This window comes from Notothenia rossii (assembly GCF_949606895.1).
Source record: "Notothenia rossii genome assembly, chromosome: 1".
Taxonomy (NCBI): Eukaryota; Metazoa; Chordata; class Actinopteri; order Perciformes; family Nototheniidae; genus Notothenia; species Notothenia rossii.
The window spans coordinates 70,824,278-70,836,963 of NC_136912.1; the positions used below are offsets into that span (position 1 = coordinate 70,824,278).

At 41.0% G+C, this 12,686-nt stretch overlaps 1 protein-coding gene across 4 annotated transcripts in view; it reads right to left on the bottom strand.

Annotated features, from left to right (window-relative positions):
• Positions 1 to 12,686, bottom strand: part of rgs8 (regulator of G protein signaling 8) — a 67,138-nt gene that overhangs the window by 24,830 nt on the left and 29,622 nt on the right. Inside the window, exon 1 of one of the 4 annotated variants that reach the window (XM_079641811.1) lies at positions 768 to 1,014. The exons of 2 other annotated variants lie outside the window; for them this stretch is intronic. The gene's annotated coding sequence lies outside the window, so the exon portion shown is untranslated. Of the gene's footprint in view, positions 1 to 688; positions 1,015 to 12,686 lie in introns of those variants that run through there. One more of the 4 variants, XM_079641809.1, reaches the window with a different exon arrangement.

The window sequence follows — 12,686 nt, forward strand, 5'->3', positions numbered from 1 at the left end:
GGCGCAGGTGCTGGAGTGGCTAACAGCCTCGTTAACAGCTTGAATCCCACCTTCACTACCTGGTCCTTCTCCCTCTGCTGCTGGGGCAACATTGGAGCCATCACCTTCACCTGCCTTTTTTTTGATAAAAAAAGATTCTAAAGTTCTTTGCTTTCTTTTCATTTTAGTTAATTAGCTTAGCCGAAAAATAAAAAAAACCGCGATAACATGACCCGCTCTGACCTCCGGCGGCTTCTCGTCAGGAGATACCACATTTCAAGATAGGGAGGGGGGATACGTTACGATAAGTATTGGGAAAGATAATATCTAGACTAGAGAAATCGATTGTGTTGTTCTGATTTTCATTTGTATTTAATTTATATGTATTAAATAATAGAATAATCAATACAAATTGACACAGAGTAATTCCATAAATTTATTTTTTTAAAACGAACATTTACATTTTCCCCTGGAGCCAAGGTGTGGCAGCTGCCATACCTTGCCATACCCAATTGACGCCTCTGGACTCTCCCTCTCCTTATTGTTGAAACAGCTAATCTCCGTTAGCTCCGAGCTAGCACCAGATGCTAACGACAACCCTGTAACTCTCTCAGTCTCTCTTTCTCTCTCTCTCTCGAATCGACCAGTGGCCTTTATTTACCATGATCAATGAACGAATCTACGAAACAATGACACCAGCCAGGCTCACCTTCATCTTTTGGGAACAGAAACATCGCCACTTCGGCAGACTTGACATTACTACAGCCAGCGGCAATGCATCGTTTCACCTGTGTTTTTCCTCCCTCTTTCTTCACTGTCGCCTCCATTGTCTGGTTTTCTCGATTGGCAATCACTTCCAGTCGACTCCGACACACTTTCCAGGAAAATACTAGCTCAAAAACATTGAGAAATTCGACTTTGAAAAAGAGAAAAAATGAACGGTGGTGAATGTAAACAGTGCGGCGGCGTCCATCTCGTGACATCACGCAGTAGATCGCAAGCCACGCCCACGAAGGCGAAGGTCGACTGCAGATTTCCCCGGCAAATTCAAAACTCTTCAAATTCGTTGCTATTCCAACCTCTTTTGATATGGGTTCCAATGGACAATTTTGGTCATTACTATACGTATTAGCATAACAGATCATGCACAGGTGCACACTTCACAGGGTCTTTAAGTTTACCAGCAAGGGGCAAGTCTTACGTCAGACTCTTTTATATACTTGTTGAAGCTTGTAAAAGAGTATTGTTAGGACGAATTCCTCCCATAATGATGACAGTAATACCGACACCTAACTCTTACTAGACACATTGCTGATGATTATACACCACAAAAGACGTCATAAAAAAAGAAAACGTAATGCATTCTTCTTCTGCAAGGATTTGCTGAAGAAATTGACAAGGACTTTAATAACCCATGAATGCAATGGGAATAATTGGTTGGTGATGAAAAAAAGATCATCACTAAAATTATCTTTAAGGAAATCTGATTTTTTTTCAGCAAATATCATGGTATTCTTGTCTTTAGTCAGCTAATGTTAGTTATTGGAACATTTTAATAAACTAAATCAACTCAGCACAACATCCATTTAGTAGTGCTTCTGCTGCTTTTAATCATGTCACACATTCTTTTCTAGATGTTGACAATTTTTTTACAACTGGTTTGCATTGTTAATCAAACTTTTGCAGAAGACAAATTACAAGAAATACGAAAACATCTTTCCCATTGATTTCAACATAACAAACACGAACACAGAGTCACTGAATTATTCTTTTTAGGGCCCGAGCACGGATGTGCTAGGACCCGACGGCGTACTAGCACGAAGTGCGAGGAAACCTATTGTTATCGGTGGAATTATTATTATTATTATTATTATTTTTAGTCACCATCTTTCCTGTTTTTGAGGCCTTTAGGATGCTGACAAAGTTGTATAATTTTGCACAGACGCCAGGACCCGTAAAATTGCAACATTCTGGAGTCAATGGGTTAAAATATTCCAACGTGCTCAATAGCGCCACCTATCAAAATCCCATTTCGGAATAAATTTACAAAGTCGCACCGTAACTCCGAATGACCTGAAATTTTGCACACATATCCGGGTGGACCTGCTCTACAAATAATCCTCTTGGAACCCTAAGCTCCGCCTACATTTTTGTTCTTCTAAATTAGCATAATGTTCAAAACAGTTCACTTAAATTTCAATTTTCAGTTTTTCAACACCAAACTTCATATCCAGCATTGGTGGAGGGTCAGACACATTACCGTAGAAAATGAGCATGTTAGGACGATAAATGTTGCCGCCGTGAATCAAAACGTACTCGCAAAAAGGCGGGGCTTAGAAAGAAATGCTCATAACTCATCAACAATGTATTCAAACAACACATATTTTGGTAGATAGGTTCAGACTGTCTTGGGGAATAGGCACACCAAAGCATTTTCATTTTGGACTATAGGGGGCGCCGAAAACACCACCAATTTATAACTCAAGAGCGGATGGACTAATTATTATTTTTTTTTTTAGACATACTCTCAGGGTGACTACGAACTCAGATTTAAAGTGTCGCAAAAAATTCAGAATGTGGGCGTGGCCTATACCTTTTTCTTTTAATTGCGATAGCATAAAATGAGCTTTGGACGCAAAACTTGGGACACACGTCAGAGCCCACGACCTTTTTGAGAATGTAAAAAAAAACGTAATTTTTCAAAAAAACTGCTCACTAGCGTCCCCTATTGTGTGGTAGTCACATATAGTTTCTCAGAACCTCACACATTTTGGCACAGACATTCCTCATGGAATTGCGGACCTATTTGTAAATAGATTCCATTAGCCCCGCCCCCCAGGAAGTCGGCCATTTTGAAAGATGTGCGTTTTTCATGCATTTTAAGCACATTCTTGCAAACTCCTCCTAGGGGAATGATCGGAAAAATTCCAGTCCAGGACACGTTGAGCCCCTATCCAATATGATGCCAAATTGAGAAGAACATTTTTGATAGATCAATCGTGGAGGTCGTAAGCTAACAGCGAATACACAATTTTTGACGATTTACATGTCGCAAATGACTCCAAACTACTCCAGATTACTCAAATATAGTTGTTCCAATATTCGCGAAACGCTATATATACATTACTATTATGATTGCACACATATTTCAAATTGCCTTCCATTAGCCCCGCCCCCCAGAAAGTTGGCCATTTTGAAAAATGTGCGTTTTTCATGCATTTTAAGCAAATTCTTGCGAACTCCTCCTAGAGGAATGATCGGAAAAATTCCAATGCAGGACAAGTTCAGCCCCTATCCAATTATACTTAATTGTGGAGCACATTTTTTAAAAATCACTCGTCGAGGTCGTAAGCTAACAGCAAATACACCATTTTTGACGATTTACATGTCGCAAATTGCTCCAAACTGTTTGCATATAGTTTTTCCGATATTCACGAAACGCTGTATACACATTGCTATTATGATTGCACACATATTTCAAATTGCTTTTCATTAGCCCCGCCCCCCAGAAAGCTGTCCATTTTGAAAAATGGGCGTTTTCCATGCATTTTTAAGCACATTTGTGCTAATTCATCATAGGGAAATGATCGGAAAAATTCCAATCTAGGGCAACTTAAGCGGATATCCAATGTGATGCAACATTGCGAAGGAATAGTCGATCGCTTGAACATGGAGCTCGTAAGCTAATGGAGAATGTACAATTCTTTACCATTTATATGTCGCATATTACCTTAAAGGGGACCTAAAAACAGGGCTGCAACGGATTTGATACATGTGGATTCTGATTTGCACCTCTATGATGTCACTCCACCTGTATGTCAACTCTCCACCTATCAGGGGAATGAGAGGTTGCAGTGGCATGGCAACAGCATAGCAACAGCATAGCAACAGCATGGCAACAGCATAGTAACATGACGCTTGTGCCTCGCCCCCTCCTTTTGCAGGGGGGGGGGGGGGGGGGGGGGGTCAGCTCCAGCTTATGCAAAGACAGAGCTGGAGTGAGGCAAAATGAGGCATGGCTAAAATGCATGATCTGTTTTTCTATTTTGAAAAATAAAACTTATAAATATACCTTATATAGGTATGGCCCTACAATATATTATTCAAATATAGCATGAGAGGTCCCCTTTAAGCTACTGAGACCCGCCTGTCTGCCTGCACCTTCAACTCTCACTCACTCACTCCACACACACACACACACACACACACACACACACACACACACACACACACACACACACACACACACACACACACACACACACACACACACACACACACACACACACACACACACACACACACACACACACACACACACACACACACTGTACAACAAACACAAACAGCTCCTAAAGCATAACTAAATATCAGGCTACAGCCCTTGTATATTTTATTATGTGAAGCACTATATGGTTTCATGAAAAATATCTACTGTTTATTGGTAGATATCTCCTAAAGCCTACAAATAAAGTGTGAAATGTAGGCCTGTTACATGTATAATTGAGCGATATATATTATACACACTGTTCTGCTTTCTGCACTGACCTCAGCAGCTGTTCTCACTGTAAACATCGCCTCACAATGAAAGCATAACCTAACATCCAGGGGAGATGTGATTAGTGAGTAAACAAACAAACGGTAAAGGGCAGAAAGTCTGATGCATATTTGATCATCTTGAATAACTTATTATCACAACTGGAAAAGTTTGCAGAGCTGTGCTTCGTTGACGTCCAGCCATGCGTCACGCCTCTTTTAAACATCACTGTTGGCTGAAATCGTCTCCGGAGAATACTTCAGTGTACCCTCGGTTATAGCTCCTCCAGAGACACTCCTCTCTCCTCTAAATCAGTGAATCCTCGGTCACGGCTTCTCCAGACAGCCTCCTCGATAATCGATCCTCGACGAGCCTTTAGAGAAATTAGTTTTCCTTCCAGACGGAGCGCCGACATCCGTTTCCGGGTTGCTGCAGGATGACCTGGGAGACTGGGACGCGAAATTAGAGAAATGACAAACGGCTCATTTCCGAGTACTCGCGCGCATCTGCTTGACGCCAGGACGACCGGCCGCCCTCCCCGACAGGCGCACGGACGCGAGGGCCCGCTCATCACTGCGCGCACAAGTGCGACCGCAGTTTTATTTAATCTTATTTTTGTTCAATCTGTGCCATTGTGTAGACAATGTTATTAGATAATTAGATTCAGACTGCAAATAGTGCTTGAAATTCAATGTCAACACATGTGGGATCCCAAATATTACACAAACACATGGAAATAGACAGCATCTTTCGTAGTCTAATATTTGAACTGGTAACCAGCATTCAAAAATATATTAGACCCTCCAGAAAAACGCGATTCTACGATCGAAGAATTTACCGCATAATCAGCAAAATGGCGCAGATTTCTAAAAGGCCGCATATTTATCAGAAGGCCGCATAATCCCTGCATTTTTCCACACAAAGTTGAGAAAAAAAAAAGTTAACTCGTCTTGACTTGACGTCATCAGCTCGCGCATCACAGAATGTAAACAACACTGTATAGAGTGAACGTGTGGAGCTCACACGATAGAGAAAACACCAAGATGAAAATATCTAATCCATCTCCTTTACCGACGAACATTTCTACTAAAGACCGGGTAAAAAGTGGGGGGAAACTATTCTGCACCCCGTGCAACTGTGTGTTGGAGCATAAGAGAAAATCGACGGTGACGACCCACTTTGATTCATTCAAACATTCGAAAATGCTTTCTGCTGCTGCGGACAAGAAAGCCAAACAACTCACGTTCACCGAGGCATCAACCACCAAAACCCTTTCGAGGGCTACAAGAAACGAGGTGAGTAGCCTACAAGATTGAAGCTGCAGATAACGAACGAGTAAATGAAAACAGAATGAGGCGGAGAAGTGTGTGTGTGTGGGGGTGTGTGTGTGTGTGTGTGTGTGTGTGTGTGTGAGATTAAAATAGCCCAATTGCTTTTACAATAAATAAACATTGAATGTGTTTTATTGAATAGTAAAGGGGTTTAACGTTAGTGGCAGGTTGTGTGTGAGAGAGAATAAATAAGACAGCCCAATATTTAAAAAAAGATCGATAATTTTTTCCCGCATATTTAGCATATTTCGCAACTTCCCGCATATTTCGCAACTTCCCGCAGTTTCACCGCATAAAATCACATAAAAGCCCCGCATGTTTAATCACATAATCAAGGAATTTGGCCCGCATAATCAAGGATTTTTGCCCGCGTTTTTCTGGAGGGTCTAATATATAGTTACATAAATTGTAATTGGGTCAGAATCTGCTTTGAAGTGGGCCAAACTGCGAATAACATGACAACCAACCTCTCCCTGCGCCTGTTATGCCCTCTTTCCTCATCTCTCTTGTCAAATCTGTATCTTGCTGACACGTGCTGCCACTGAGCTATTTATAAAAAACCCTGACAAATCCATGTAGTCAGGAGGAAGCAGTGCATGTTCTATTCAGCGATGCAGCAAGGCCTGCTCCTGGAGGAAAAAGGCTAAAACAGGAACAGTGCTCAGACACACACACACACACACACACACACACACACACACACACACACACACACACACACACACACACACACACACACACACACACACACACACACACACACACACACACACACACACACACACACACACACACACACACACACACACACACACACACACACACACACACACACACACACACACACAGGACATAAAAGTATACCTTATGAATGTAAAAGTACAATCAACATCCGCTAGACCCCCAGATGCCTGTTTGGGTTGGTAAATAGAGGAAGTAAAAATGCACATTGTGGAAGTCGCGTGTGTGTGCGTGTATGAACATCTTCTTTGATGTTACCTAACTTGGTGCAATGCAGGTTTTCAGATTACCCTCAATGTCCTCATTTCTGGATGCTGACAGAAGAAACCCAGCAGTTCAACAGCTATTTTTGCCAAAAGTGTTTGCACAAGCTTGATTCCAATAGATTGACAGTATTGATACATATGCTTCGTTGGAGATATTACTTGACAATGACGTCACAGGCGGAATGTGTATCATGTCCTCTTTCATGTTAAAATAAATTTTTAGTTCAGAACAAATCCCTGACCCATTCCCACTGAGCGCTTGTAAAAATAGCAATGATATTCTGTTTACTTTGGAAATCGGGTATATTCATGAAGCATACGTCATGTATTTAATCTGGATAACATCCTCTATGTAATTGCCAAACTTTATCATATAGAATTTATTAAAATGTAAAAAACACAAAACAGAAATGCTATTAGCATTTGGCTACTTATCTACTTCCAACAAATAACTAAAATAATGATAACAATAGAAAGAAAGACGTTTTAAAAACATAATAGGAGAGATGCAAAGTATATACAAGTTGTGGTGAATGGTTTCATATTGAATGGTGTGGTATTAATCTTTTCTTCTAACTTTCGGCTATACAGCCAATTAGCATTATTCTTAAAATGTCAAAGTATTCTTTAGGTTTCATTTAATAGTTTACAAGTGTTCTATCTAAAATGTCCACTTCCTCACAATCCAACTTTCCTCCACAGCCTCACTTATAAGCAGCAGTCTCTCACATGATCCTTTTATCAATTCTAATTCATGCACGTGTTAATTAATCAATTAACTCACTCACTGTCAACCCCCCCTCCCCGACTTCTTCACACATTGAACATAATTATTTGCTTGTCTCATCTCTGCAGAACCACATAGCTTTGTCTGTTGATTTGCTTGTATGACACTGCGCAGCCTTTTTGTGGGGGTCAAAACAAATTAACTACATAGGCCTAAGAGGATCATCAGTTTCCCCGGGGCTAATAATAGGCATTTAAAAACATGTTGTTAGTGGTAGAGAAATCACAACATTTGCATATACACATATATTATAGCATCCAGTGCTACAGTCAATAAAAGCTTTCAAGTTATAGAGAGTATAAGAAGTCAATGTAGCCAACATGATGTCATGCATTTTCAGACTACGGTTTTGAAAACCTTGAGTTTTTGGTTTTTGCTATCCTGTTTTTAGGAACCATAAGGCATACATAGCAAAAAATATTGAAGTGAATAATACGTTACAGTGAACAGATTTTTTTATTTGTTATTTAATAGGTTCTCAAATGTTTGAAGAAGTCATCACATCCAAAATCTAGCTTTCACTGCACATTCATTCCAAGACACAGTTTTAGCTTGTTGTCAGGCTAGTTAGGATGCGCTATGACTCAGATGACAAGTTATCAAGGGTGACTGCAGAGCAGTTCAGTCTTGGCAGTTCCAGGCTTTCTCTCTGCAGCCAAGCTGTCAGAATTGACCCGAGTCATAAGAGCACAACTTTGGTCTTGCACTTGTGTGTTTTTGCATGTGTGTATTTTTGAGCACACTGCCCCTAGCTCGGCAGCCCGAGTGCCCGCAGAATGTCGGACCATCTGACGTGTTACCACCTTTAGAAACAACAGAAGGAGGAATCGTGGCTGATTTTGGGTTTATTTCTGTCCTCTGAGCACTTGCTATGGCCGGTTCTGCTAAGTTAGGTTTCAGAACAGAACTATCAGACCACACTATAGCCCAAAGACCCGCTAGCTGCCACACTGATCCAGAAAGGCCAGCAGCTATGCTTTTCTTTGACTCGTCTCCTTGAAACAAGGACAAAACATAATAGTGAACATTGATAAAAAAGGAAAATGATGAACCTTTTCTGACACATCAACAGAAAAGGGATAATATTACTTATGTGTGTGTTTTCCCTGTGCCAGTGGTTATTGCTGTTCGCAGTACACAAAAAATGCATTTCCCAAACAAACATGTATGATTTAATGAGGTAAATGTTTTCATTATTTTTATTAACATCACCACTAAGGAATGCTAGGTTTTCTGCTTGGTTTGTTTGTCGGATTGTTTATTTTCTCAGCAGGATTATAGTAAAAGATGTAGAGGATGATTATAGCATGAATAAAAATTGCCTACTTCCCAACTTCAAGGTGAATCCCTGATTATCTCTTGCATATGCAGTAATAATGATCGAGTTGTCACCACCGCACCAAAGGCTCACAGGTACTTGTGATGAATAAATGAAAAGGTGCCATTTATAGCCACAGCTGTGAGTAATAGACACACATACAGCAGGTAGCTAGAAATGTTTGGTTCTAAAAACATTCTGAGAATGTTACATTCATTGTGCTAGGAATGTTTTGAGCGGAAATCTTTCTTTTGGTTCCCAGAACGTTCTTCTGAAAGGTAGGATAATGTTCTCTAAAAACATTCTTAAAATGTTTGGTGATAACATTGTTAGAACATTATGCCCTCCTATTCTTAAAACGTCTTCAGCGGGAAGTTTTTGTTTGGTGAGCAGAATGTTCCTCTGAAAGGTAGGATAATGTTCTCTAAAAACATTCTTAAAATATATGGTGATAACCTTCTTAAAATATTTTTGATAACATTGTTAGAACATTATGCCCTACTATTCTTAAAACGTTTTCAGCTGGACGTTTTATTTTGGTTCCCAGAATTTTCTTCTGAAAGGTAGGATAACGTTCTCTAATAAAATTCTTAAAATGTTTGGTGATAACCTTCTTAAGATGTTTTTGATAACCTTCTTAAGTTGTTTTTGATAACATTGTTAGAACATTATGCCCTACTGTTCGTAAAACGTTTTCAGCTGCAAGTTAGACTTTTTTATTAGAATGTTATTATTTTAGAGTATGATACAGTAACGTGCTTTATCGTTCCGATTTATCAGAAGTCTTTTCTTTTTTTTATAAAAGCGACCAGCAGCTATTACAAGTCACTGTCGGTGTCACATGTACTGGAGGGGACCCAGAATCAGACTCGGAATTGGTTGGTGAAAGTAACATTTGTTTATTAGAAAAGGGGATTGGAGGTTGGTTATGGCGGCAGTGGGAAGTGTTCCAGGGTGGGTAGAGAGGCCTGGCTGGTCTTGGGAGTATGGAAGGCCTTGGATTCCTCCTGGGAGTAGTGATGGCAGTTTGACACTGAAGCTTTGAACGGAGCTTCAACCCTGGACTTCCTATTCCATAGAAGCAGTGCTTCGAAGCTTGCTTCAAATCACGTGACATCTGACGTCCGAAGCAGCAACTGCTTCAAATCACGTGACATGTGACGTCCGAACCAGCAACTGCTTCATTTCCTGAATGAATCAACTCAATGGTTCGCCGTCCAATCAGGTGATTCAATGCACTGCCTCGTCTCGATTCTGACAGGTGACAGGTTGAAACAGTTTCACATTTGAGCGCTTCAACACTTTATAACCACTCTAAACAATGCGCAATGTGTGGGTTGTTGTCGTAGTTTGCATTGTTGCTGTTGAGTTGTTGTTGTTGGCATTGCATTTGAATTGGATCATTATAGAGCAAGCCAGGAAGAAAAATAGGTCGTTCTGGCTCGTGAAACACTTCGAAATGTGGAGAAGTTGTGAACAAAAAGACAATGAGTAATATAAAAACACTTTAATGGTCGAAGGAATTGATAGCCCAGTGGATAGAGCCGGCGGCAAGGATGCGGCGATATCCTCCGCGCAGCTGGTTCAAAGCTCTGAATAGTTACACTTTTAATCATGCTTTTCAACTTTAATACTTTAATAACTGATAAAAGGCCCTCTCCGCCCAAAAAAATGTCAAGCACTCTCTAGTCTCTTCTCAATAACCCAATACACACTATTATCAATCTTTAATTGCAAATAGAACATGATATTCAGTCTTAGTGTGTGTGTCGAATATTTTTCAAGGCAAAGATACGTTAAACCCACTGCAGCCTTGCACTTCGCCAGGAGAGGTCGCTGTAACTGAAGCTTCGAGAAATGAACCTATTTCCGACACAATTGTCCAAGTGGTTCGACGCTTCATTCAAAGCTTCATTTTGCCATCACTACCTGGGAGAGACATAAAAATGAGTGTGAGGCAAAAGCAGGCAAAAGCAGTAAAAGTTGTCAAAGAATATGCTGGTAAAAAGCTAGAGCGGCACGCAACAAACCGTTCACGGCAACAAACCGGCAGGGAATGAGTGCAGGCTGCAGGCTTTCATAGTGTGGCTGATGAGCAGGTTGCAGGTGTGGTTGATTGGAGATTGCTCCCAGCCGTGTCGAGCAGACCAGCAGGCAGAGAGAGAGACACACAGTAGAAACAAACACATACAAACACTAACAGGGGTTTCAGGGACGGGCAGTGATGGTCGGTCCGTTCTTCTATATGTCTGTTGGTCTCAAATCTAAAGGGTGCAATAGCGATTTGTATCCAATATAAACAGCGGACACTGTTTATACGCAGCCCTCACAAACAACACACGGCCAGATAGCTTATCTAACAGTTAGAACCTACATACGAGACACAACCTTTATAGTCAGAAAAAAGTGTGATTTGTTTTCGGATATTTTACACAAATGATATTATGAATACTGTGGGCCTACATACCTTAGTGTGATTATAAGTGCATGTGAGTGAATGGCATGCAAACATTTGTTTTTATACGTCCTATTCATTGTCTCAATGCGCTCATACATCTCAAGAAAGTTATCACCGAAAATGTTGAGAATGTTTTTAGAGGGTTAGGCTAGGTTTGTTCTACAGGAACAAGTCCTGTTTCTCGCTTGAGGTCAGGAAAAGGCTAGTCACTAGGGATTTCACAACTACCAATATTTACTAGTCGACACGTTTTTCAAAATAGCAGTCGACTAGTCGTTACGTCATAATAAAGACACACAAAGAGAAGTGTACAACTGTATTTTATATTGGAACTCATACAGTAACATTAAACACTGCATTTTAATTTGTGTTAGATGGCTGAGTAAATAACAAACAGTAACTGGACTCACCAAAATCGACAGCAAAAAACTCTTGTTTACATACATGCCACGTAAATCCAGTGCGCAACACTTTATTCGCTGTCCTCCACGATAACGTCCACCTTTCCATATTTTTGGTTTGGTTTGAACACCAACGCATCGACATGTGAGGGAAGGAGGCTTGACCGCTTTCGGGTGACAGTGTTGCCTGCCAGGGAAAAAACCCTCTCACTCGGGGTGCTTGTGGCTGGAATACCCAGGTAGCTCCTTGAAAGCGGTGGAAGCGGTGCACGTTTTCTGCCCACCACTCCAGTGGATTATCCATTGTGGGGATATGCGGTGTCCGCTGGCGGTAATCCCGTAGCTCATCATCCGCATCACTGTTGACCCGTGTTTTCTTGCTGTTCGTTTGCCTCTGTTCAGTGCTGACGCCGGTCCGTTGCTCACTGGTGCTAGCATTACTGCTAGTGCTAGCTGTCGGCAGCGGGTGTTTCATCTTCAGATGGTTGCGCATAGCAGATGTATTTGTATTGTACTTCAGTACAGCTGTACACAACTGACACTTCACTGTGGAGTTGGTTACATCTTCGTTGAAGTACTGCCATACATAAGAATATCGGACGTGTTTTGGAGCATTTTGCAGTACCTCGTTTACCTCCATTTTTTTCACAACTAGTTGACTAGGGCCTACAGCGCCGACTAGTGGTAAAGGTAGTCGACTAGTCGATTAGTTGGTGAAACCCCTACTAGTCACTGTGACCTTTTTACCTGTGTTGGACTATGGTGATTTGATTTATATTAATGCACCTGCCAATTGCCTGGTGAAGTTAGATGCTGCGTATCACAGTGCACTGAGATTTGTGACAAACTGTAAAGCATTAACCCATCA